A 26,847-nucleotide genomic window follows, 5' to 3' on the forward strand; every position below is an offset into this window, starting at 1 on the left:
AGCAAGTTTAATTTAGTAATAGGTGAAAAACCATCCCTACAAAGGTGTTAATCAGAGACTTGGCTTTGTGGACACTTTTCAGAGAACAAATTTGTTAGTATAAAAATAAAGCCAGAAAATGAAGAGCTGTTTAATCACTCAATTGGATTTTTCTGCCAGCATATTTCTTTTTCTCTGCAACCCACTGCTAAATTGTGCTTCCTAGCTGTTTTTATAAAATCACTGAATCAAATCTAAACATCAGAGAAGGCCAGGTACCCTACACCATAACAGTGGGTTTGAAATTTTGACTTGTCTACTTAAAGATCACCAAAATCTGATAACAAGGTCAATTAAGTCCCTGGGTGGGATTGAACCACCAACCTTTTGGTTAATAGCCTTACACACTAACTGATTGCGCCACAGCGACACTTTGCAAAAGTACTTACTGACAAAGGCTAATAAGCATTCATCTAGAATGATTCCTAGAAACATTTTAAAAAGTCAATAATGTGGAGAGTTTTTGTAAGATGTTTCTTCCATCAACCAATGAAGAAACACATTGGTACTTTCCCATGATGAGTGAGTGCTTCAGGATCTCTTGCACTTACATGTGCAGCAGAGTACTGTAATGGAAGCATGCTGGGTCCATAACCCAGAGGTAGGCAGATTGAAACTATCCTCTGCTATATGCATTTTTTTTGTTAATTAAAGTAATCCAAAACTGGGATTGATATTTTTGCTCTTTTATTTTTACTTAAAGTACAATAACTTTTACCATTTTAATTTGTTTTAATAGTATTGTTTTCTTTCAAAAATCCTATTAATTTTCTTTACCCGATTATTAAAATGGTAATTGACAAAAACAAACTACATTGTCACCAGAAGAGCAATACAAAATGTACAAGTGATATATTAAAATCATCTTTCCAGCTTGAATTTCAATGATGCATTGGGGCAACGATTTTGTGAGAAACATCTTCACCCTTAAATAAAGATGTTCTTAATTCCTTACCTGTGTGCTAATTAGATATCACCTTGTTTTCACATTAAACAGACTTCCACATGAGAAAACAGCAAAGATGCAGTGGCGTTAATGTTTCCTGGTGTCAACCTGTATTATTTCCGTAGATATTGAAATGAGGATGCATCTTGCTGCCTTTCCAATGAAGCAAGTTTAATTTAGTAATAGGTGAAAAACCATCCCTACAAAGATGTTAATCAGATACTTGGCTTTGTGGACACTTTTCAGAGAACAAATTTGTTATCATAAAAATAAAGCCAGAAAATGAAGAGCTGTTTAATCACTCAATTGGATTTTTCTGCCAGCATTTTTCTTTTTCTCTGCAACCCACTGCTAAATTGTGCTTCCTAGCTGTTTTTTTTATAAAATCACTTAATCAAATCTAACTCTGATTACATCAGAGAAGGCCAGGTACCCTACACCATAAGAGGGGGTTTGCAATTTTGACTTGTCTACTTAAATATTACCAAAATCTGATCACAAGGTCAATTACGTCCCTGGATGGGATTGAACCACCAACCTTTTGATTAATAGCTGAACACACTAACCGATCGCGCCACAGAGACACTTTGCGAAAAGTACATACTGACAAAGACTAATAAGCATTCATCTAGAACGTTTCCTAGAAAAACTTTAAAAAGTCAATAATCTGGAGAGTTTTTGTAAGATGTTTCTTCCAGCAACCAATGAAGAAACACATTGTTACTTTCGCATGATGAGTGAGTGCTTCAGGATCTCTTGCACTTACATGTGCAGCAGAGTACTGCAATGGAAGCATGCTGGGCCCATAACCCAGAGGTAGGCAGATTGAAACTATCCTTTGCTATATGCATTTTTTTTTTGTTCATTAAAATAATCCAAAACAGGGATTGATATTTTAGCTTTTTTTTTTACTTAAAGTACAATAACTTTTACCATTTTAATTTGTTTTAATAGTATATTGACAGTATTGTTTTCTTTCAAAAATCCAATTAATTTTCTTTACCCGATTATTAAAATGGTAATTGACAAAAACAAACTACAGTGTCACCAGAAGAGCAATACAAAATGTACAAGTGATATATTAAAATCATCTTTCCAGCTTGAATTTCAATGATGCATTGGGGCAACGATTTTGTGAGAAACATCTTCACCCTTAAATAAAGATTTTCTTAATTCCTTACCTGTGTGCTAATTAGATATCACCTTGTTTTCACATTAAACAGACTTCCACATGAGAAAGCAGCAAGGATGCAGTGGCGTTAATGTTTCCGGGTGTCAACCTGTATTATTTCAGTAGATATTGAAATGAGGATGCATCTTGCTGCCTTTCCAATGAAGCAAGTTTAATTTAGTAATAGGTGAAAAACCATCCCTACAAATATGTTAATCAGATACTTGGCTTTGTGGACACTTTTCAGAGAACAAATTCGTTAGCATAAAAATAAAGCCAGAAAATGAAGAGCTGTTTAATCACTCAATTGGATTTTTCTGCCAGCATATTTCTTTTTCTCTGCAACCCACTGCTAAATTGTGCTTCCTAGCTGTTTTTTTTATAAAATCACTGATTCAAATCTAACTCTGATTACATCAGAGTAGGCCAGGTACCCTACACCATAAGAAGGGGGTTTGAAATTTTGACTTGTCTACTTAAAGATCACCAAAATCTGATAACAAGGTCAATTACATCCCTGGGTGGGATTGAACCACCAACCCTTTGATTAATAACCAAACACACTAACAGATTGCGCCACAGAGACACTTTACAAACGTACATACTGACAAAGGCTAATAAGCATTCATCTAGAACGTTTCCTAGAAAAACTTTAAAAAGTCAATAATCTGGAGAGTTTTTGTAAGATGTTTCTTCCATCAACCAACGAAGAAACACATTGGTACTTTTCCATGATGAGTGAGTGCTTCAGGATCTCTTGCACTTACATGTGCAGCAGAGTACTGCAATGGAAAAATGCTGGGCCCATAACCCAGAGGTAGGCAGATTGAAACTATCCTCTGCTATATGCATTTTTTTTTGTTAATTAAAGTAATCCAAAACTGGGATTGATATTTTTGCTCTTTTATTTTTACTTAAAGTACAATAACTTTTACCATTTTAATTTGTTTTAATAGTATATTGACAGTATTGTTTTCTTTCAAAAATCCACTTAATTTTCTTTACCCTATTATTAAAATGGTAATTGACAAAAACAAACTACATTGTCACCAGAAGAGCAATACAAAATGTACAAGTGATATATTAAAATCATCTTTCCAGCTTGAATTTCAATGATGCATTGGGGCAACGATTTTGTGAGAAACACCTTCACCCTTAAATAAAGATTTTCTTAATTCCTTACCTGTGTGCTAATTAGATATCACCTTGTTTTCACATTAAACAGACTTCCACATGCGAAAGCAGCAAGGATGCAGTGGCGTTAATGTTTCCTGGTGTCAACCTGTATTATTTCAGTAGACATTGAAATGAGGATGCATCTTGCTGCCTTTCCAATGAAGCAAGTTTAATTTAGTAATAGGTGAAAAACCATCCCTACAAAGGTGTTAATCAGAGACTTGGCTTTGTGGACACTTTTCAGAGAACAAATTTGTTAGCATAAAAATAAAGCCAGAAAATGAAGAGCTGTTTAATCACTCAATTGGATTTTTTTGCCAGCATATTTCTTTTTCTCTGCAACCCACTGCTAAATTGTGCTTCCTAGCTGTTTTTATAAAATCACTGAATCAAATCTAACTCTGATTACATCAGAGAAGGCCAGGTACCCTACACCATAACAGGGGGTTTGAAATTTTGACTTGTCTACTTAAAGATCACCAAAATCTGATAACAAGGTCAATTACGTCCCTGGGTGGGATTGAACCACCAACCTTTTGGTTAATAACCATACACACTAACTGATTGCGCCACAGCGACACTTTGCAAAAGTACATACTGACAAAGGCTAATAAGCATTCATCTAGAACGTTTCCTAGAAACATTTTAAAAAGTCAATAATGTGGAGAGTTTTTGTAAGATGTTTCTTCCATCAACCAATGAAGAAACACATTGGTACTTTCCCATGATAAGTGAGTGCTTCAGGACCTCTTGCACTTACATGTGCAGCAGAGTACTGTAATGGAAGCATGCTGGGTCCATAACCCAGAGGTAGGCAGATTGAAACTATCCTCTGCTATATGCATTTTTTTTTTTTTAATTAAAGTAATCCAAAACTGGGATTGATATTTTTGCTCTTTTATTTTTACTTAAAGTACAATAACTTTTACCATTTTAATTTGTTTTAATAGTATATTGACAGTATTGTTTTCTTTCAAAAATCCAATTAATTTTCTTTACCCGATTATTAAAATGGTAATTGACAAAAACAAACTACATTGTCACCAGAAGAGCAATACAAAATGTACAAGTGATATATTAAAATCATCTTTCCAGCTTGAATTTCAATGATGCATTGGGGCAACGATTTTGTGAGAAACATCTTCACCCTTAAATAAAGATTTTCTTAATTCCTTACCTGTGTGCTAATTAGATATCACCTTGTTTTCACATTAAACAGACTTCCACATGCGAAAGCAGCAAGGATGCAGTGGCGTTAATGTTTCCTGGTGTCAACCTGTATTATTTCAGTAGACATTGAAATGAGGATGCATCTTGCTGCCTTTCCAATGAAGCAAGTTTAATTTAGTAATAGGTGAAAAACCATCCCTACAAAGGTGTTAATCAGAGACTTAGCTTTGTGGACACTTTTCAGAGAACAAATTTGTTAGCATAAAAATAAAGCCAGAAAATGAAGAGCTGTTTAATCACTCAATTGGATTTTTCTGCCAGCATATTTCTTTTTCTCTGCAACCCACTGCTAAATTGTGCTTCCTAGCTGTTTTTTTTTATAAAATCACTGATTCAAATCTAACTCTGATTACATCAGAGTAGGCCAGGTACCCTACACCATAAGAAGGGGGTTTGAAATTTTGACTTGTCTACTTAAAGATCACCAAAATCTGATAACAAGGTCAATTACATCCCTGGGTGGGATTGAACCACCAACCCTTTGATTAATAACCAAACACACTAACAGATTGCGCAACAGAGACACTTTACAAACGTACGTACTGACAAAGGCTAATAAGCATTCATCTAGAACGTTTCCTAGAAAAACTTTAAAAAGTCAATAATCTGGAGAGTTTTTGTAAGATGTTTCTTCCATCAACCAACGAAGAAACACATTGGTACTTTCCCATGATGAGTGAGTGCTTCAGGATCTCTTGCACTTACATGTGCAGCAGAGTACTGCAATGGAAAAATGCTGGGCCCATAACCCAGAGGTAGGCAGATTGAAACTATCCTCTGCTATATGCATTTTTTTTGTTAATTAAAGTAATCCAAAACTGGGATTGATATTTTTGCTCTTTTATTTTTACTTAAAGTACACTAACTTTTACCATTTTAATTTGTTTTAATAGTATATTGACAGTATTGTTTTCTTTCAAAAATCCACTTAATTTTCTTTACCCTATTATTAAAATGGTAATTGACAAAAACAAACTACATTGTCACCAGAAGAGCAATACAAAATGTACAAGTGATATATTAAAATCATCTTTCCAGCTTGAATTTCAATGATGCATTGGGGCAACGATTTTGTGAGAAACACCTTCACCCTTAAATAAAGATTTTCTTAATTCCTTACCTGTGTGCTAATTAGATATCACCTTGTTTTCACATTAAACAGACTTCCACATGCGAAAGCAGCAAGGATGCAGTGGCGTTAATGTTTCCTGGTGTCAACCTGTATTATTTCAGTAGACATTGAAATGAGGATGCATCTTGCTGCCTTTCCAATGAAGCAAGTTTAATTTAGTAATAGGTGAAAAACCATCCCTACAAAGGTGTTAATCAGAGACTTGGCTTTGTGGACACTTTTCAGAGAACAAATTTGTTAGCATAAAAATAAAGCCAGAAAATGAAGAGCTGTTTAATCACTCAGTTGGATTTTTTTGCCAGCATATTTCTTTTTCTCTGCAACCCACTGCTAAATTGTGCTTCCTAGCTGTTTTTATAAAATCACTGAATCAAATCTAACTCTGATTACATCAGAGAAGGCCAGGTACCCTACACCATAACAGGGGGTTTGAAATTTTGACTTGTCTACTTAAATATCACCAAAATCTGATAACAAGGTCAATTACGTCCCTTAGTGGGATTGAACCACCAACCTTTTGATTAATAACCATACACACTGAGGCAGCACAAGGGAACTCTCGAAAGAAGAACAAGGCTAGGGGAAGAACTGAAACAAAGAAATCTGACTTTTACTAGAGCTGACCAGAGGAAAGCACAAACACAGTCCCCCACTACCACAAATAATGCAGTTGAGTTTCCCACATTTGGGGAAATCACATGGGTCAGCATACCCAGAATGCAATGAATGAACCTCACCCTGGGAGAACAATCTTCAAGACCATGGTCTCTCCTATGCAAAATAAGTATGATTTGGGATAGGGCTGGGGAGGGCCGCTGCTCAGGCACATCTCTGTCAAGTAAAGGAGATTCAACTGAGGCAGCACAAGGGAACTCTCATCTGGGGACAACAACTGCAGGGAGAACACATATTTTCAGATGAACATGGGAGGGCAGAAGGCTGCCTAATACTGAAGCACCCCCAAACAACAAACCAAATGCAACAACTAGTGCAAGCATTCCTGGGGGAAGGCCTGCAGCAGATGGATTTGCATATGGTGATGCCATCCAAGCAGTGGGTCAAAGTTGGCTTCAACCCTCGTCTGCATATGAAAAGAGAAAAGGGGCGTGCAGGGCATGGCGGCCTTTTGCGGCGCTTGGATGACCCCTAGTTCGCATTACACACCTCCACCCTCCTTCGGTGTGGGGCTCATGTTGGCTATGCCCCAGCCCCTGAAGCATTCAAGCTGATTTCTTGCAGCAGCTGGGCACTGTAACTGCTCCAGAGCTGCTCTGTAAGGCAAGTAAAAGGGTGTGGGCCCTGCAGCACTACCTGTAGTTTGCATTGTGCGTTGGAAGGCACGAAGTAAGCAGACGGGAGAAGTCAGGATAGTGCGCAAGGGCATAGAAGGGAGCGGCTCAAGAAAAGAGAAGTGGAAACAGACAGCAAACTAGGCTGGAGAGAGACCTGAGACAAAGAGATCTGAATTATACGAGAGCCGACCAAGGGAAACACAAATTATGCAGTCAAGTTTCCCACATTTGGGGAAATCACAGGGGCAGCACAACTAGAGTGCAATGGGTGAGCCTTGCCCTGGGAGAAGCACCTTCATGATCATAGTATCTCACCTGGCAGGTAAGTAGGAGTTGGGCTAGAGCTGGGGAGGGTCGCTGCTCGGGCACCCCCCTGTCAAGTGAAAGAGATCCAACTGAGGCAGCACAAGGGAACTCTCGAAAGAAGAACAAGGCTAGAGGAAGATCTGAGATAAAGAAATCTGATTTTTACCAGAGCTGACCAGAGGAAAGCACAAACACAGTCCCCCACTACCACAAATAATGCAGTCGAGTTTCCCACATTTGGGGAAATCACAGGGGTCAGCATACCCAGAATGCAATGAATGAACCTCACCCTGGGAGAACAATCTTCATGACCATGGTATCGCCTATGCAAAATAAGTATGATTTGGGATAGGGCTGGGGAGGGCCGCTGCTCAGGCACATCTCTGTCAAGTAAAGGAGATTCAACTGAGGCAGCACAAGGGAACTCTCATCTGGGGACAACAACTGCAGGGAGAACACATATTTTCAGATGAACATGGGAGGGCAGAAGGCTGCCTAATACTGAAGCACCCCCAAACAACAAACCAAATGCAACAACTAGTGCAAGCATTCCTGGGGGAAGGCCTGCAGCAGATGGATTTGCATATGGTGATGTCATCCAAACAGTGGGTCAAAGTTGGCTTCAACCCTCGTCTGCATATGAAAAGAGACAAGGGGCGTGCAGGGCATGGCGGCCTTTTGCGGCGCTTGGATGACCCCTAGTTCGCATTACACACTTCCACCCTCCTTCGGTGTGGGGCTCATGTTGGCTATTCCCCAGCCCCTGAAGCATTCAAGCTGATTTCTTGCAGCAGCTGGGCACTGTAACTGCTCCAGAGACGCTCTGTAAGGCAAGTAAAAGGGTGTGGGTCCTGCAGCACTACCTGTAGTTTGCATTGTGCGTTGGAAGGCACGAAGTAAGCAGACGGGAGAAGTCAGGATAGTGCGCAAGGGCATAGAAGGGAGCGGCTCAAGAAAAGAGAAGTAGAAACAGACAGCAAACTAGGCTGGAGAGAGACCTGAGACAAAGAGATCTGAATTATACGAGAGCCGACCAGGGGAAACACAAATTATGCAGTCAAGTTTCCCACATTTGGGGAAATCGCAGAAGCAGCACACCCAGAGTGCAATGGGTGAGCCTTGCCCTGGGAGAAGCACCTTCATGATCATAGTATCTCACCTGGCAGGTAAGTAGGAGTTGGGCTAGAGCTGGGGAGGGTCGCTGCTCGAGCATCCCCCTGTCAAGTAAAGGAGATTCAACTGAGGCAGCACAAGGGAACTCTCATCTGGGGACAACAACTGCAGGGAGAACACATATTTTCAGATAAAAATCTTGGTCATGCTCTGGTTTCTCTTCAGAACGAACAAATCTTTCGCCTTTTACTAAAGATTTCCGTGGAGAGGAGCAAAACCGAGTTTTATCTCAATTTTTGCATGCCCCATCTTTTTGGGGTTTCTTTTATCGGTTTAAAGATAGAATGAGTGTGCTTTAATGTAAGCTCATTTGCATAGAAATGACAGTAAATGTTTGTTTCTTTTCAAACAGAACTTTCTTGACCATGCTACTTGCTTGAAAGATCTGGGAGCACATGGAATACAGTACAAACCATGCTTATAGCAAGGAGAAGACAGGTGAGAAATCTGCTTTCTTTCAAATTGGGCGCTCACTTTGATCTGAATAAGGACTGCTGGCACGGCACTCAGGCGACAGGTGGAATCTTGGTCATGCTCTGGTTTCTCTTCAGAACGAACAAATCTTTCGCCTTTTACTAAAGATTTCCGTGGAGAGGAGCAAAACTGAGTTTTATCTCAATTTTTGCATGCCCCATATTATTGGGGTTTCTTTTATCGGATTAAAGACAGAACGAGTGTGCTTTCTTGTTAGCTTTAATGTAAGTTTATTTGCATAACAATGACAATAAATGTCTGTTTCTTTTCAAGCAGAACTTTCTTGACCATACTAATTGCTTGAAAGATCTGGGAGCACATGGAAAAGAGTACAAACCATGCTTATAGCAAGGGGAAGCCTGGTGAGAAATCTGCTTTCTTTCTTTCAAATTGGGTGCTCACTTTGAGCTGAATGAGGACTGCTGGCACGGCACTCAGGCGACAGGTGGAATCTTGGTCATGCTCTGGTTTCTCTTCAGAACGAACAAATCTTTCGCCTTTTACTAAAGATTTCCATGGAGAGGAGCAAAACTGAGTTTTATCTCAATTTTTGCATGCCCCGTCTTATTGGGGTTTCTTTTATCAGTTTAAAGATAGAACGAGTGTGCTTTAATGTAAGCTCATTTGCGTAGAAATGACAGTAAATGTTTGTTTCTTTTCAAACAGAACTTTCTTGACTATACTAATTGCTTGAAAGATCTGGGAGCACATGGAAAAGAGTACAAACCATGTTTATAGCAAGGGGAAGCCTGGTGAGAAATCTGCTTTCTTTCTTTCAAATTGGGTGCTCACTTTGAGCTGAATGAGGACTGCTGGCATGGCACTCAGGCGACAGGTAGAATCTTGGTCATGCTGTGGTTTCTCTTCAGAACGAACAAATCTTTCGCCTTTTACTAAAGATTTCCGTGGAGAGGAGCAAAACTGAGTTTTATCTCAATTTTTGCATGCCCCATCTTATTGGGGTTTTATTTTATTGGTTTAAAGATAGAACGAGTGTGCTTTAATGTAAGCTCATTTGCATAGAAATGACAGTAAATGTTTGTTTCTTTTCAAACAGAACTTTCTTGACCACACTAATTGTTTGAAAGATCTGGGAGCACATGGAAAAGAGTACAAACCATGTTTATAGCAAGGGGAAGCCTGGTGAGAAATCTGCTTTCTTTCATTCAAATTGGGTGCTCACTTTGAGCTGAATGAGAACTGCTGGCATGGCACTCAGGCGACAGGTGGAATCTTGGTCATGCTCTGGTTTCTCTTCAGAACTAACAAATATTTCGCCTTTTATTAAAGATTTCCGTGGAGAGGAGCAAAACTGAGTTTTATCTCAATTTTTGCATGCCCCATATTATTGGGGTTTCTTTTATCAGTTTAAAGACAGAACGAGTGTGCTTTCTTGTTAGCTTTAATGTAAGTTTATTTGCATAACAATGACAGTAAATGTTTGTTTCTTTTCAAACAGAACTTTCTTGACCATGCTACTTGCTTGAAAGATCTGGGAGCACATGGAAAACAGTACAAACCATGCAGTATCACAAGAGCCTTTATTTGATCTTTCATGAAGATAGAGCAGAATTGAGGACACGTCAACAATTTCTGCCGAAGGTGGTTCATCTTTCCACATGGTGCCTTTGGCCACTGACACCTTCGTTGAGTCAAAGTCTCTGGCTGTGGTCAGAACTTTGAAAATTTATGTCACCAGAACGGTTCAGATTAGGAAAACAGAGGCTCTGTTTGTCCTGTATGCTCCCAACATGATTGGGTGTCCTGCTTCCATGCAGACCATTATGCGCTGGATCTGTGGTAAGATTCAGCATGCTCATTCCACGGCAGGATTGCCGTTACTGAATTAGGTGAAGACCCATTCTACTAGAAAGGTGGGTTCATCCTGGGCAGCTGGTCGGGGAGTCTCGGCATTGCAACTTTGCCGAGCAGCTATTTAGTAAACACTTTTGCTAAGTTTTACAAGTTTGATACCTTGGCTGATGATAACCTCAAGTTGGGTCATTCGGTGCTGCAGAGTCGTACGCACTCTCCCACCCGTTCAAGAGCTTTGGTATAACCCCATGGTTCTTAATGTGACCCCAGCATCCTCTAGGTCGTATGAGAAAATAGGATTTTAATACCTACCGGTAAATCCTTTTCTCTTAGTACGTAGAGGATGCTGGGCTCCCGTCCCAGTCCATACTGTGTCTGCAGTTATTACTTGTGGTTATACACATGTTGTGTTACGGTTCTGGTCAGCTTTTTGCTGCAATTGTTCATGCCGTTGGCTTGTGTTCTGTTGAATGCCACGTTCTGCGGCATGCTTAAGGTGTGAGCTGGTAAGATGCTCACCTTAGTTTAACAATAAATCCTTTCCTCGAAATGTCCGTCTCCCTGGGCACAGTTCCTATAACTGGAGTCTGGAGGAGGGGCATAGAGGGAGGAGCCAGTTCACACCCTTTGAAAGTCTTAAAGTGCCCATGTCTCTTGCGGATCCCGTCTATACCCCATGGTTCTTAATGTGACCCCAGCATCCTCTACGGACTAAGAGAAAAGGATGCCCTTGTGTACTATCCTGACTTCTCCTCCCGTCTGCTTACTTTGTGCCTTCCAACGCACAATGCGAACTACAGGTGGTGCTGCAGGGCCCACACCCTTTTACTTGCCTTACAGAGCAGCTCTGGAGCTGTTACAGTGCCCAGCTGCTGCAAGAAATCAGCATGAATGCTTCAGGGGATGGGGCATGGCCAACATGAGCCCCACACCAAAGGAGGGTGGGGGTGTTTAATGCGAACTAGGGGTCATCCAAGCACTGCAAAAGGCCGCCATGCCCTGCATGCCCCTTTTCTCTTTTTATATGCAGATGAGGGTTCCAGCCAACTTTGGCCCACTGCTTGGATGACATCACCATATGCAAATCCGTCTGCTGCAGACCTTCCCCCAGGAATGCTTGCACTGATTATTCTATGAGGAAGCCCCCATAAGAGGAGCGAAACGCGTCAGAGGAGCAGCCTATTTGGACCTTTGTGCACCAGCTATATTGCACTTTTACAGCATATCTTTTCCAGTGACATTATCTGGAGAATTGATGGTGAACGTGTGAGTAACACTAAAACGCAGGTGTCTGCATACGGCACCCGGAGACTCACAGAGCCTGGAAGCCGGGCTCCAGAGGCATTATCAGGAGAATCAACGGTGAAGGTGTGCCTATTAACGGGACGCAGGTGTCTGCATACGGCACCCGAAGACGCGGACTCACAGAGCCTGGAAGTCGGGGTAATTAACAATAACATACCAGGCGCCAGCGAAGCGCCTTCCCGCAGCCCGAGACCGTCTCACATTATTTTCCTGTTCCGCATGTCAGCTTCAGGTGCGAACCATATGTAAAGTTCCGTTGTGGAGCGTTTGTCACACTTACCTGTTGCACTTTTTGGCTGAGTGGCAATTTGATGAAGAGTGTCTAACACTACAAAACATAACGAGACACTGTTGCAATTTATAGCTGGTCAAACTATTTGCACGATCCTATACAAAGGACTTATTTTTAGTATTTTTATTGATTTTTCTGTGCACAGGAGTTTACTTATGATCCACCTCCTTTAGCTTATTATTAGCTTATTATTATGTTCTGATTTTTGCTTTTTTGATTTATGTTTTATTTAGACCGGTCTAATCAATTTATTCTTAAATTAATTTTTAAAAATACATGTATGTATGTGTGATAAAAATAAAAAAGAATCATATAAAGTATATTTAATTATCCTTTTTGTTTTGTTTTTATTGAGTCAAGCAAACTCTGAGCCATATCATTCTGTAGAGTTAATTAGCGCAGGAATCTATGTGTCTGTTGTTTCCAAGTTACCAGGGACTTTAAAGTGCCGGTTTCTCTCTGTTTGACTTGATTTACCCCAAGTCAATTTTTTCTTGCAGCTTGAACATATATTGTATTGGTTTAAATATTGATATTAAACATTGTATTAACACAACCATTTTAGTTGGGTTGTGGTATATTAGCGCCTGGTTAATTTTTGCATGGTACTTCCCCCAGGAATGCTTGTACTAGTTGTTGGATATGGTTTGATATTTGATGGTGCTTCAGTATTAGGCAGCCTTCCGCCCTCCCATGTTCATCTGAAAAGATGTGGTCTCCCTGCAGTTGTTGTCCCCAGACGAGAGTTCCCTTGTGCTTCCTCAGTTGAATCTCCTTAACTTGACGGGGGAGGGGCTGCCCGAGCTGCCACCCTCCCCAGCCCTATCCCAACTCATACTTATTTTACATATTAGATCTCTTGATCATGAAGATTGTTCTCACAGGGTGAGGTTCATCCATTATATTTTAAAATAGGAAGGTACAAATTACATATTTGAATTGCATCTATGTGCTGGATTCAAATGTCCCCCCCCCTTCCTTTCTCAATTGTGCCCGTCAGCAGCTATTCTAAGGTTGCTGCCAATGGGTGTGACACATTAATTTCTTCTGTGGGGTACACTGGACTCCACAAGGATTCACATTGGGGTGTAGAGTAGGATCTTGATCTGAGGCACCAACCGGCTCAAAGCTTTTGACTGTTCCCAAGAAGCTCAGTGCATTCTCCTCTATAACCCCGCTTCCATGAACAGGGAGCTCAGTTTGTAGTTGGTGCCTTCAGTAGCAGGCCAATTAACAGGGGCCTGCCTCAGGCAGCCTATTCTTAGCTATTAATTTTGACAAGAAAAGAAGAACTTGTTTTATGAGAATCTACAAGGGCTGCAGCAGGCTAGGTCTAATAGACATCTTTACTGCAGCTTCATCACTCCCAGCGGCGCTGTATACTCCCGTGCCCTGGTTGCTGGGTCACTGCAGCGGAGGCTCCGGTTTCATCCTAAGGTCAGTCACACACACACCACCCTTCCGGATCACGAGGCCGCTGATGAAGGGGAGCGAGGCCGTAGGGGGTGGGCCGTGTGCGCACTGCGGTGGACACTGATTACTGGGCAGCCGCTCCACTAGCCACCAGGTACAGTTAAGGAGCACAGGTCTGGGGGTTTTTCTCCTATATTAACCCAATTTTGTACTGCCCGCAGCGCATTGTGATAGGTAATAGGGCCTGATTCAGGTTGGATTGCAATCGCAATAAGCGATCCAACTGCAAAAATTGCTAAGAGCATACGCATGTGCCTGCATTTTCTGCGGCACCCCGCAGAGAATGTGATCGCCTCTGCCTGTCAATCGGGGCGGGGAAGGGGGGGAGAGGTGGGTCAGCAACACTCCATTTCCAAGTCAGGGATGGAGCGGTGCGGGGGCAAGGCTTCAAAATGGGGTCTGCAACGGAGGAGACACAGGGGGCGTGGTCACAGCGGCTGTATGACATCACATTCAGCCGCTGTGATCACAAAAATGGTGGCGGCTTCCTGCGCGCACATACAGTCTGCACCAGCAGGAGCCTACACCATTTTTTATGATCACGCTGAACTGCAGTGCGACTGCAATTACAGCATGGTCAAGAAGGGAGGCGTCATGCTGGGTGGCCATGCCCTGTCACTGTGCAGGAGCCAGCACCGCTCACACACTAGTCCCCGGGTGCAGCCCCCAACCCCCGGGACACCCGGAGCAACAAAATGTAGATTCAGGCCACCAGGCCACGCCCCTACCTATGAAACCATGCCTCCTTTTTACCATTGCGCTGCTTATCTGCGCGCACTGCATTACAATCTCCCTCGCCACCTCTCTGGGTGTCACCAGTGATAGTGACACCTCTGCCATGCTTGTAGCAGCTGGTCCTAAGATCTACGCCTCAAACCCTGAGTGTTTGCCCTTGTGACTTGTTGATCATCATAGCGAAGCAGATGCTTACAGAAAACTGCAGGGGCTTAGATTGAAAATAAAAAAATTGATGGGTATAAGGTAGAGAGGAGCGGGTTCGGTTCTCCGAGAACCGAATTCCCCACGAACTCCACGTTGTTTACACTGGTCCGAGGCAGGCTCGGTTGTTCCCGCCTGACTCGGAAAACCTGAACAAGGGAAAATGTCATCATCCCGCTGTCGGATTCTCGCGAGATTCGGATTCCATATAAAGAGCTGCGCGTTGCTGCCATTTTTACTCGTGCATTGAAGAGAGAGCGGAGAGGACGTGGCTATGTTCTCTCAGTGGAAATCTCAATATCAGTGCTCAGTATCAGTGGTTACTTATTGCTGCTCAGTAATACTAGTAGTGTGTCTCTCCTGCTCAGTGTCAGTTCTCAGTAGTATCCTCATCAGTGCTCAGTATCACTGCTCATTGTCTTGTGCTGCATTGTGGTGCTCAGCATACTACAGTACATTACTAATAGTCCAGTGCTGCATCTTGCTGCTCAGTGTCAGTTCTAGTATCCTCATCAGTGCTCACTATCACTGCTCATTGCATTGTGGTGTTCTGTATACTACAATAACATAGTAATATAGTAACATAGTTTTTGAGGTTGAATAGAGGCAAATTGCCCATCGTGTTCAACCTGTTTTAAGTTGTGATGATTCTACATACTTGCTGAATAATGTTTTATGACTAGTTAGCTACTATAACTCATGTTACCCCCGGATTAACCATGTTGATATTTTAAGTATTATAACCTTGGATAGCTTTTTCATTCAGAAATGTATCCATTCCTTTTTTAAATCCAATTACAGAGTCCGCCATTACCACCTTCCCTGGCAGGGAATTCCACATCCTGATTGCCCTAACAGTGAAGAAACCTTTCCTCCATTGCGTTCTGAACTTTCCTCCAGTCGCAGCGAGTGACCACGTGTTCGTTTAATAAATAATTCCTCTGATAACTCTTTGTTATGTATCTTTACATATTTGAAGATATTAATAATATCTCCTCTTAGGCACCTCTTTTCTAGTGTATAAATATTCAGCCTAGTAAGTCTTTCCTTATAGTCCAGTACTTTTAGGCCTTTAATCAATTTAGTCTTCAGGATCTCTTACACTTCCATGAGCAGCAGAGTAGTGCAATGGAAGCATGCTGGGCCCATAACCCAGAGGTTGATTGATCGAAACTATCCTCTGCTATGTGCATTTTTTTTTGTTAATTAAAGTAATCAAAAACTGGGATTGATATTTTTGCTCTTTTATTTTTACTTAAAGTACAATAACTTTTACCATTTTAATTTGTTTTAATAGTATATTGACAGTATTGTTTTCTTTCAAAAATCCAATTAATTTTCTTTACCCGATTATTAAAATGGTAATTGACAAAACAAACTACATTGTCACCAGAAGAGCAATGCAAAATGTACAAGTGATATATTAAAATCATCTTTCCAGCTTGAATTTCAATGATGCATTGGGGCAACGATTTTGTGAGAAACATCTTCACCCTTAAATAAAGATTTTCTTAATTCCTTACCTGTGTGCTAATTAGATATCACCTTGTTTTCACATTAAACAGACTTCCACATGCGAAAGCAGCAAGGATGCAGTGGCGTTAATGTTTCCTGGTGTCAACCTGTATTATTTCAGTAGACATTGAAATGAGGATGCATCTTGCTGCCTTTCCAATGAAGCAAGTTTAATTTAGTAATAGGTGAAAAACCATCCCTACAAAGGTGTTAATCAGAGACTTGGCTTTGTGGACACTTTTCAGAGAACAAATTTGTTAGTATAAAAATAAAGCCAGAAAATGAAGAGCTGTTTAATCACTCAATTGGATTTTTCTGCCAGCATATTTCTTTTTCTCTGCAACCCACTGCTAAATTGTGCTTCCTAGCTGTTTTTATAAAATCACTGAATCAAATCTAAACATCAGAGAAGGCCAGGTACCCTACACCATAACAGTGGGTTTGAAATTTTGACTTGTCTACTTAAAGATCACCAAAATCTGATAACAAGGTCAATTAAGTCCCTGGGTGGGATTGAACCACCAACCTTTTGGTTAATAGCCTTACACACTAACTGATTGCGCCACAGAGACACCTTGCAAAAGTCAATACTGACAAAGGCTAATAATCATTCATCTAGAACGTTTCCTAGAAAAACTTTAAAAAGTCAATAATCAAGATACACATTGGTACTTTCCCATGATGAGTGAGTGCTTCAGGATTTCTTGCACTTACATGGGCTATTAACCAAAAGGTTGGAGGTTCAATCCCACCCAGGGATGTAATTGACCTTGTCATCAGATTTTGGTGATCTTTAAGTAGACAAGTCAAAATTTCAAACCCCCTCTTATGGTGTAGGGTACCTGGCCTTCTCTGACGTAATCAGAGTTAGATTTAATTAAGTGATTTTATAAAAAACAGCTAGGAAGCACAATATCTCTCTTTTGCAAAGAGCTAGGCATTGGAAAATTCAGGGCTATAACGTGTAGATGAAGCACTAACAGGAGGCTTTAAAATTTTCATTCTAGTGTCTTTCGTTTGGGAGAAAAATGCAAAGGTACAATACAGCTTTTCCTTGCCGATATCTCTCTTTTGCAAAGAGATAGGCATTGGAAAATTCAGGGCTATACCGTGTAGATGAAGCACTAACAGGAGGCTTTTAAATTTTCATTCTAGTGTCCTTCGTTTGGGAGAAAAATGCAAAGGTACAATACAGCTTTTCCTTGCCGATATCTCTCTTTTGCAAAGAGATAGGCATTGGAAAATTCAGGGCTATAACGTGTAGATGAAGCACTAACAGGAGGCTTTAAAATTTTCATTTTAGTGTCTTTCGTTTGGGAGAAAAATGCAAAGGTACAATACAGTTTTTCCTTGCCGATATCTCTCTTTTGCAAAGAGATAGGCATTGGAAAATTCAGGGCTATAACGTGTAGATGAAGCACTAACAGGAGGCTTTAAAATTTTCATTCTAGTGTCTTTCGTTTGGGAGAAAAATGCAAAGGTACAATACAGCTTTTCCTTGCCAATATCTCTCTTTTGCAAAGAGCTAGGCATTGGAAAATTCAGGGCAATAACGTGTAGATGAAGCACTAACAGGAGGCTTTAAAATTTTCATTCTAGTGTCTTTCGTTTGGGAGAAAAATGCAAAAGTACAATGCAGCTTTTCCTTGCCGATATCTCTCTTTTGCAAAGAGATAGGCATTGGAAAATGCAGGGCTATAACGTGTAGATGAAGCACTAACAGGAGGCTTTAAAATTTTCATTCTAGTGTCTTTCGTTTGGGAGAAAAATGCAAAGGTACAATACAGCATTTCCTTGCCGATATCTCTCTTTTGCAAAGAGATAGGCATTGGAAAATTCAGGGCTATAACGTGTAGATGAAGCACTAACAGGAGGCTTTAAAATTTTCATTCTAGTGTCTTTCGTTTGGGAGAAAAATGCAAAGGTACAATACAGCTTTTCCTTGCCGATATCTCTCTTTTGCAAAGAGCTAGGCATTGGAAAATTCAGGGCTATACCGTGTAGATGAAGCACTAACAGGAGGCTTTTAAATTTTCATTCTAGTGTCTTTCGTTTGGGAGAAAAATGCAAAGGTACAATACAGCTTTTCCTTGCCAATATCTCTCTTTTGCAAAGAGCTAGGCATTGGAAAATTCAGGGCTATAACGTGTAGATTAAGCACTAACAGGAGGCTTTAAAATTTTCATTCTAGTGTCTTTCGTTTGGGAGAAAAATGCAAAAGTACAATGCAGCTTTTCCTTGCCGATATCTCTCTTTTGCAAAGAGATAGGCATTGGAAAATTCAGGTCTATAACGTGTAGATGAAGCACTAATAGAAGGCTTTAAAATTTTCATTCTAGTGTCTTTCGTTTGGGAGAAAAAAGCAAAGGTACAATACAGCTTTTCCTTGCCGATATCTCTCTTTTGCAAAGAGATAGGCATTGGAAAATTCAGGGCTATAACGTGTAGATGAAGCACTAACAGGAGGCTTTAAAATTTTCATTCTAGTGTCTTTCGTTTGGGAGAAAAATGCAAAGGTACAATACAGCTTTTCCTTGCCGATATCTCTCTTTTGCAAAGAGCTAGGCATTGGAAAATTCAGGGCTATAACGTGTAGATGAAGCACTAACAGTAGGCTTTAAAATTTTCATTCTAGTGTCTTTCGTTTGGGAGAAAAATGCAAAGGTACAATACAGCTTTTCCTTGCCAATATCTCTCTTTTGCAAAGAGCTAGGCATTGGAAAATTCAGGGCTATAACGTGTAGATGAAGCACTAACAGGAGGCTTTAAAATTTTCATTCTAGTGTCTTTCGTTTGGGAGAAAAATGCAAAAGTACAATGCAGCTTTTCCTTGCCGATATCTCTCTTTTGCAAAGAGATAGGCATTGGAAAATGCAGGGCTATAACGTGTAGATGAAGCACTAACAGGAGGCTTTAAAATTTTCATTCTAGTGTCTTTCGTTTGGGAGAAAAATGCAAAGGTACAATACAGCATTTCCTTGCCGATATCTCTCTTTTGCAAAGAGATAGGCATTGGAAAATTCAGGGCTATAACGTGTAGATGAAGCACTAACAGGAGGCTTTAAAATTTTCATTCTAGTGTCTTTCGTTTGGGAGAAAAATGCAAAGGTACAATACAGCTTTTCCTTGCCGATATCTCTCTTTTGCAAAGAGATAGGCATTGGAAAATTCAGGGCTATAACGTGTAGATGAAGCACTAACAGGAGGCTTTAACATTTTCATTCTAGTGTACTTCGTTTGGGAGAAAAATGCAAAGGTACAATACAGCTTTTCCTTGCCGATATCTCTCTTTTGCAAAGAGATAGGCATTGGAAAATTCAGGGCTATAACGTGTAGATGAAGCACTAATAGGAGGCTTTAAAATTTTCATTCTAGTGTCCTTCGTTTGGGAGAAAAATGCAAAGGTACAATACAGCTTTTCCTTGCCGATATCTCTCTTTTGCAAAGAGATAGGCATTGGAAAATTCAGGGCTATAACGTGTAGATGAAGCACTAACAGGAGGCTTTAAAATTTTCATTCTAGTGTCTTTCGTTTGGGAGAAAAATGCAAAGGTACAATACAGTTTTTCCTTGCCGATATCTCTCTTTTGCAAAGAGATAGGCATTGGAAAATTCAGGGCTATAACGTGTAGATGAAGCACTAACAGGAGGCTTTAAAATTTTCATTCTAGTGTCTTTCGTTTGGGAGAAAAATGCAAAGGTACAATACAGCTTTTCCTTGCCAATATCTCTCTTTTGCAAAGAGCTAGGCATTGGAAAATTCAGGGCAATAACGTGTAGATGAAGCACTAACAGGAGGCTTTAAAATTTTCATTCTAGTGTCTTTCGTTTGGGAGAAAAATGCAAAAGTACAATGCAGCTTTTCCTTGCCGATATCTCTCTTTTGCAAAGAGATAGGCATTGGAAAATGCAGGGCTATAACGTGTAGATGAAGCACTAACAGGAGGCTTTAAAATTTTCATTCTAGTGTCTTTCGTTTGGGAGAAAAATGCAAAGGTACAATACAGCATTTCCTTGCCGATATCTCTCTTTTGCAAAGAGATAGGCATTGGAAAATTCAGGGCTATAACGTGTAGATGAAGCACTAACAGGAGGCTTTAAAATTTTCATTCTAGTGTCTTTCGTTTGGGAGAAAAATGCAAAGGTACAATACAGCTTTTCCTTGCCGATATCTCTCTTTTGCAAAGAGCTAGGCATTGGAAAATTCAGGGCTATACCGCGTACATGAAGCACTAACAGGAGGCTTTTAAATTTTCATTCTAGTGTCTTTCGTTTGGGAGAAAAATGCAAAGGTACAATACAGCTTTTCCTTGCCAATATCTCTCTTTTGCAAAGAGCTAGGCATTGGAAAATTCAGGGCTATAACGTGTAGATGAAGCACTAACAGGAGGCTTTAAAATTTTCATTCTAGTGTCTTTCGTTTGGGAGAAAAATGCAAAAGTACAATGCAGCTTTTCCTTGCCGATATCTCTCTTTTGCAAAGAGATAGGCATTGGAAAATTCAGGGCTATAACGTGTAGATGAAGCACTAATAGGAGGCTTTAAAATTTTCATTCTAGTGTCTTTCGTTTGGGAGAAAAAAACAAAGGTACAATACAGCTTTTCCTTGCCGATATCTCTCTTTTGCAAAGAGATAGGCATTGGAAAATTCAGGGCTATAACGTGTAGATGAAGCACTAACAGGAGGCTTTAAAATTTTCATTCTAGTGTCTTTCGTTTGGGAGAAAAATGCAAAGGTACAATACAGCTTTTCCTTGCCGATATCTCTCTTTTGCAAAGAGCTAGGCATTGGAAAATTCAGGGCTATAACGTGTAGATGAAGCACTAACAGTAGGCTTTAAAATTTTCATTCTAGTGTCTTTCGTTTGGGAGAAAAATGCAAAGGTACAATACAGCTTTTCCTTGCCGATATCTCTCTTTTGCAAAGAAATAGGCATTGGAAAATTCAGGGCTATAACGTGTAGATGAAGCACTAACAGGAGGCTTTAAAATTTTCATTCTAGTGTCCTTCGTTTGGGAGAAAAATGCAAAGGTACAATACAGCTTTTCCTTGCCGATATCTCTCTTTTGCAAAGAGATAGGCATTGGAAAATTCAGGGCTATATCGTGTAGATGAAGCACTAACAGGAGGCTTTAACATTTTCATTCTAGTGTCTTTCGTTTGGGAGAAAAATGCAAAGGTACAATACAGCTTTTCCTTGCCAATATCTCTCTTTTGCAAAGAGCTAGGCATTGGAAAATTCAGGGCTATAACGTCTAGATGAAGCACTAACAGGAGGCTTTAAAATTTTCATTCTAGTGTCTTTCGTTTGGGAGAAAAATGCAAAAGTACAATGCAGCTTTTCCTTGCCGATATCTCTCTTTTGCAAAGAGATAGGCATTGGAAAATGCAGGGCTATAACGTGTAGATGAAGCACTAACAGGAGGCTTTAAAATTTTCATTCTAGTGTCTTTCGTTTGGGAGAAAAATGCAAAGGTACAATACAGCATTTCCTTGCCGATATCTCTCTTTTGCAAAGAGATAGGCATTGGAAAATTCAGGGCTATAACGTGTAGATGAAGCACTAACAGGAGGCTTTAAAATTTTCATTCTAGTGTACTTCGTTTGGGAGAAAAATGCAAAGGTACAATACAGCTTTTCCTTGCCGATATCTCTCTTTTGCAAAGAGATAGGCATTGGAAAATTCAGGGCTATAACGTGTAGATGAAGCACTAATAGGAGGCTTTAAAATTTTCATTCTAGTGTCCTTCGTTTGGGAGAAAAATGCAAAGGTACAATACAGCTTTTCCTTGCCGATATCTCTCTTTTGCAAAGAGATAGGCATTGGAAAATTCAGGGCTATAACGTGTAGATGAAGCACTACCAGGAGGCTTTAAAATTTTCATTCTAGTGTCTTTCGTTTGGGAGAAAAATGCAAAGGTACAATACAGCTTTTCCTTGCCGATATCTCTCTTTTGCAAAGAGCTAGGCATTGGAAAATTCAGGGCTATAACGTGTAGATGAAGCACTAACAGGAGGCTTTAAAATTTTCATTCTAGTGTCTTTCGTTTGGGAGAAAAATGCAAAGGTACAATACAGCTTTTCCTTGCCGATATCTCTCTTTTGCAAAGAGATAGGCATTGGAAAATTCAGGGCTATAACGTGTAGATGAAGCACTAACAGTAGGCTTTAACATTTTCATTCTAGTGTCTTTCGTTTGGGAGAAAAATGCAAAGGTACAATACAGCTTTTCCTTGCCGATATCTCTCTTTTGCAAAGAGATAGGCATTGGAAAATGCAGGGCTATAACGTGTAGATGAAGCACTAACAGGAGGCTTTACAATTTTCATTCTAGTGTCTTTCGTTTGGGAGAAAAATGCAAAAGTACAATGCAACTTTTCCTTGCCGATATCTCTCTTTTGCAAAGAGATAGGCATTGGAAAATGCAGGGCTATAACGTGTAGATGAAGCACTAACAGGAGGCTTTAAAATTTTCATTCTAGTGTCTTTCGTTTGGGAGAAAAATGCAAAGGTACAATACAGCATTTCCTTGCCGATATCTCTCTTTTGCAAAGAGATAGGCATTGGAAAATTCAGGGCTATTACGTGTAGATGAAGCACTAACAGGAGGCTTTAAAAATTTCATTCTAGTGTCCTTCGTTTGGGAGAAAAATGCAAAGGTACAATACAGCTTTTCCTTGCCGATATCTCTCTTTTGCAAAGAGATAGGCATTGGAAAATTCAGGGCTATAACGTGTAGATGAAGCACTAATAGGAGGCTTTAAAATTTTCATTCTAGTGTCTTTCGTTTGGGAGAAAAATGCAAAGGTACAATACAGTTTTTCCTTGCCGATATCTCTCTTTTGCAAAGAGATAGGCATTGGAAAATTCAGGGCTATAACGTGTAGATGAAGCACTAATAGGAGGCTTTAAAATTTTCATTCTAGTGTCCTTCGTTTGGGAGAAAAATGCAAAGGTACAATACAGCTTTTCCTTGCCGATATCTCTCTTTTGCAAAGAGATAGGCATTGGAAAATTCAGGGCTATAACGTGTAGATGAAGCACTAACAGGAGGCTTTAAAATTTTCATTCTAGTGTCTTTCGTTTGGGAGAAAAATGCAAAGGTACAATACAGCTTTTCCTTGCCGATATCTCTCTTTTGCAAAGAGCTAGGCATTGGAAAATTCAGGGCTATAACGTGTAGATGAAGCACTAACAGTAGGCTTTAACATTTTCATTCTAGTGTCTTTCGTTTGGGAGAAAAATGCAAAGGCACAATACAGCTTTTCCTTGCCGATATCTCTCTTTTGCAAAGAGATAGGCATTGGAAAATTCAGGGCTATAACGTGTAGATGAAGCACTAACAGGAGGCTTTAAAATTTTCATTCTAGTGTCTTTCGTTTGGGAGAAAAATGCAAAAGTACAATGCAGCTTTTCCTTGCCGATATCTCTCTTTTGCAAAGAGATAGGCATTGGAAAATGCAGGGCTATAACGTGTAGATGAAGCACTAACAGGAGGCTTTAAAATTTTCATTCTAGTGTCTTTCGTTTGGGAGAAAAATGCAAAAGTACAATACACTTTTCCTTGCCGATGTCTCTCTTTTGCAAAGAGATAGGCATTGGAAAATTCAGGGCTATAACGTGTAGATGAAGCACTAATAGGAGGCTTTAACATTTTCATTCTAGTATCCTTCGTTTGGGAGAAAAATGCAAAGGTACAATACATCTTTTCCTTGCCGATATCTCTCTTTTGAAAAGAGATAGGCATTGGAAAATTCAGGGCTATAACGTGTAGATGAAGCACTAATAGGAGGCTTTAAAATTTTCATTCTAGTGTCTTTCGTTTGGGAGAAAAATGCAAAGGTACAATACAGCTTTTCCTTGCCGATATCTCTCTTTTGCAAAGAGATAGGCATTGGAAAATTCAGGGCTATAACGTGTAGATGAAGCACTAACAGGAGGCTTTAACATTTTCATTCTAGTGTACTTCGTTTGGGAGAAAAATGCAAAGGTACAATACAGCTTTTCCTTGCCGATATCTCTCTTTTGCAAAGAGATAGGCATTGGAAAATTCAGGGCTATAACGTGTAGATGAAGCACTAATAGGAGGCTTTAAAATTTTCATTCTAGTGTCCTTCGTTTGGGAGAAAAATGCAAAGGTACAATACAGCTTTTCCTTGCCGATATCTCTCTTTTGCAAAGAGATAGGCATTGGAAAATTCAGGGCTATAACGTGTAGATGAAGCACTAACAGGAGGCTTTAAAATTTTCATTCTAGTGTCTTTCGTTTGGGAGAAAAATGCAAAGGTACAATACAGTTTTTCCTTGCCGATATCTCTCTTTTGCAAAGAGATAGGCATTGGAAAATTCAGGGCTATAACGTGTAGATGAAGCACTAACAGGAGGCTTTAAAATTTTCATTCTAGTGTCTTTCGTTTGGGAGAAAAATGCAAAGGTACAATACAGCTTTTCCTTGCCAATATCTCTCTTTTGCAAAGAGCTAGGCATTGGAAAATTCAGGGCAATAACGTGTAGATGAAGCACTAACAGGAGGCTTTAAAATTTTCATTCTAGTGTCTTTCGTTTGGGAGAAAAATGCAAAAGTACAATGCAGCTTTTCCTTGCCGATATCTCTCTTTTGCAAAGAGATAGGCATTGGAAAATGCAGGGCTATAACGTGTAGATGAAGCACTAACAGGAGGCTTTAAAATTTTCATTCTAGTGTCTTTCGTTTGGGAGAAAAATGCAAAGGTACAATACAGCATTTCCTTGCCGATATCTCTCTTTTGCAAAGAGATAGGCATTGGAAAATTCAGGGCTATAACGTGTAGATGAAGCACTAACAGGAGGCTTTAAAATTTTCATTCTAGTGTCTTTCGTTTGGGAGAAAAATGCAAAGGTACAATACAGCTTTTCCTTGCCGATATCTCTCTTTTGCAAAGAGCTAGGCATTGGAAAATTCAGGGCTATACCGCGTACATGAAGCACTAACAGGAGGCTTTTAAATTTTCATTCTAGTGTCTTTCGTTTGGGAGAAAAATGCAAAGGTACAATACAGCTTTTCCTTGCCAATATCTCTCTTTTGCAAAGAGCTAGGCATTGGAAAATTCAGGGCTATAACGTGTAGATGAAGCACTAACAGGAGGCTTTAAAATTTTCATTCTAGTGTCTTTCGTTTGGGAGAAAAATGCAAAAGTACAATGCAGCTTTTCCTTGCCGATATCTCTCTTTTGCAAAGAGATAGGCATTGGAAAATTCAGGGCTATAACGTGTAGATGAAGCACTAATAGGAGGCTTTAAAATTTTCATTCTAGTGTCTTTCGTTTGGGAGAAAAAAACAAAGGTACAATACAGCTTTTCCTTGCCGATATCTCTCTTTTGCAAAGAGATAGGCATTGGAAAATTCAGGGCTATAACGTGTAGATGAAGCACTAACAGGAGGCTTTAAAATTTTCATTCTAGTGTCTTTCGTTTGGGAGAAAAATGCAAAGGTACAATACAGCTTTTCCTTGCCGATATCTCTCTTTTGCAAAGAGCTAGGCATTGGAAAATTCAGGGCTATAACGTGTAGATGAAGCACTAACAGTAGGCTTTAAAATTTTCATTCTAGTGTCTTTCGTTTGGGAGAAAAATGCAAAGGTACAATACAGCTTTTCCTTGCCGATATCTCTCTTTTGCAAAGAAATAGGCATTGGAAAATTCAGGGCTATAACGTGTAGATGAAGCACTAACAGGAGGCTTTAAAATTTTCATTCTAGTGTCCTTCGTTTGGGAGAAAAATGCAAAGGTACAATACAGCTTTTCCTTGCCGATATCTCTCTTTTGCAAAGAGATAGGCATTGGAAAATTCAGGGCTATATCGTGTAGATGAAGCACTAACAGGAGGCTTTAACATTTTCATTCTAGTGTCTTTCGTTTGGGAGAAAAATGCAAAGGTACAATACAGCTTTTCCTTGCCAATATCTCTCTTTTGCAAAGAGCTAGGCATTGGAAAATTCAGGGCTATAACGTCTAGATGAAGCACTAACAGGAGGCTTTAAAATTTTCATTCTAGTGTCTTTCGTTTGGGAGAAAAATGCAAAAGTACAATGCAGCTTTTCCTTGCCGATATCTCTCTTTTGCAAAGAGATAGGCATTGGAAAATGCAGGGCTATAACGTGTAGATGAAGCACTAACAGGAGGCTTTAAAATTTTCATTCTAGTGTCTTTCGTTTGGGAGAAAAATGCAAAGGTACAATACAGCATTTCCTTGCCGATATCTCTCTTTTGCAAAGAGATAGGCATTGGAAAATTCAGGGCTATAACGTGTAGATGAAGCACTAACAGGAGGCTTTAAAATTTTCATTCTAGTGTACTTCGTTTGGGAGAAAAATGCAAAGGTACAATACAGCTTTTCCTTGCCGATATCTCTCTTTTGCAAAGAGATAGGCATTGGAAAATTCAGGGCTATAACGTGTAGATGAAGCACTAATAGGAGGCTTTAAAATTTTCATTCTAGTGTCCTTCGTTTGGGAGAAAAATGCAAAGGTACAATACAGCTTTTCCTTGCCGATATCTCTCTTTTGCAAAGAGATAGGCATTGGAAAATT

At 39.9% G+C, this 26,847-nt stretch overlaps 9 non-coding genes across 9 annotated transcripts; 5 read left to right on the forward strand and 4 right to left on the reverse strand.

Moving 5' to 3' along the window:
* Positions 1-6,318: 6,318 nt before the first annotated feature.
* On the reverse strand, positions 6,319-6,482 carry LOC134998257 (U1 spliceosomal RNA). The gene has a single exon (XR_010200552.1). It is a non-coding gene; the product is annotated as a U1 spliceosomal RNA (small nuclear RNA).
* Positions 6,483-7,153: 671 nt separating this feature from the next.
* On the reverse strand, positions 7,154-7,316 carry LOC134998222 (U1 spliceosomal RNA). The gene has a single exon (XR_010200520.1). It is a non-coding gene; the product is annotated as a U1 spliceosomal RNA (small nuclear RNA).
* Positions 7,317-7,468: 152 nt separating this feature from the next.
* LOC134998255 (U1 spliceosomal RNA) lies at positions 7,469-7,632 on the reverse strand. The gene has a single exon (XR_010200550.1). It is a non-coding gene; the product is annotated as a U1 spliceosomal RNA (small nuclear RNA).
* Positions 7,633-8,303: 671 nt separating this feature from the next.
* On the reverse strand, positions 8,304-8,466 carry LOC134998194 (U1 spliceosomal RNA). The gene has a single exon (XR_010200503.1). It is a non-coding gene; the product is annotated as a U1 spliceosomal RNA (small nuclear RNA).
* A 144-nt stretch (positions 8,467-8,610) lies between these two features.
* Positions 8,611-8,726, forward strand: LOC134998227 (U5 spliceosomal RNA). The gene has a single exon (XR_010200523.1). It is a non-coding gene; the product is annotated as a U5 spliceosomal RNA (small nuclear RNA).
* Positions 8,727-8,996: 270 nt separating this feature from the next.
* Positions 8,997-9,112, forward strand: LOC134998225 (U5 spliceosomal RNA). Its single transcript, XR_010200521.1, has one exon. It is a non-coding gene; the product is annotated as a U5 spliceosomal RNA (small nuclear RNA).
* A 286-nt stretch (positions 9,113-9,398) lies between these two features.
* On the forward strand, positions 9,399-9,514 carry LOC134998233 (U5 spliceosomal RNA). The gene has a single exon (XR_010200529.1). It is a non-coding gene; the product is annotated as a U5 spliceosomal RNA (small nuclear RNA).
* Positions 9,515-9,788: 274 nt separating this feature from the next.
* Positions 9,789-9,904, forward strand: LOC134998232 (U5 spliceosomal RNA). Its single transcript, XR_010200528.1, has one exon. It is a non-coding gene; the product is annotated as a U5 spliceosomal RNA (small nuclear RNA).
* A 275-nt stretch (positions 9,905-10,179) lies between these two features.
* On the forward strand, positions 10,180-10,295 carry LOC134998235 (U5 spliceosomal RNA). Its single transcript, XR_010200531.1, has one exon. It is a non-coding gene; the product is annotated as a U5 spliceosomal RNA (small nuclear RNA).
* Positions 10,296-26,847: the final 16,552 nt, after the last annotated feature.

The sequence above is a fragment of the Pseudophryne corroboree genome, unplaced genomic scaffold, assembly GCF_028390025.1.
Source record: "Pseudophryne corroboree isolate aPseCor3 unplaced genomic scaffold, aPseCor3.hap2 scaffold_1479, whole genome shotgun sequence".
Lineage (NCBI taxonomy): Eukaryota > Metazoa > Chordata > Amphibia > Anura > Myobatrachidae > Pseudophryne > Pseudophryne corroboree.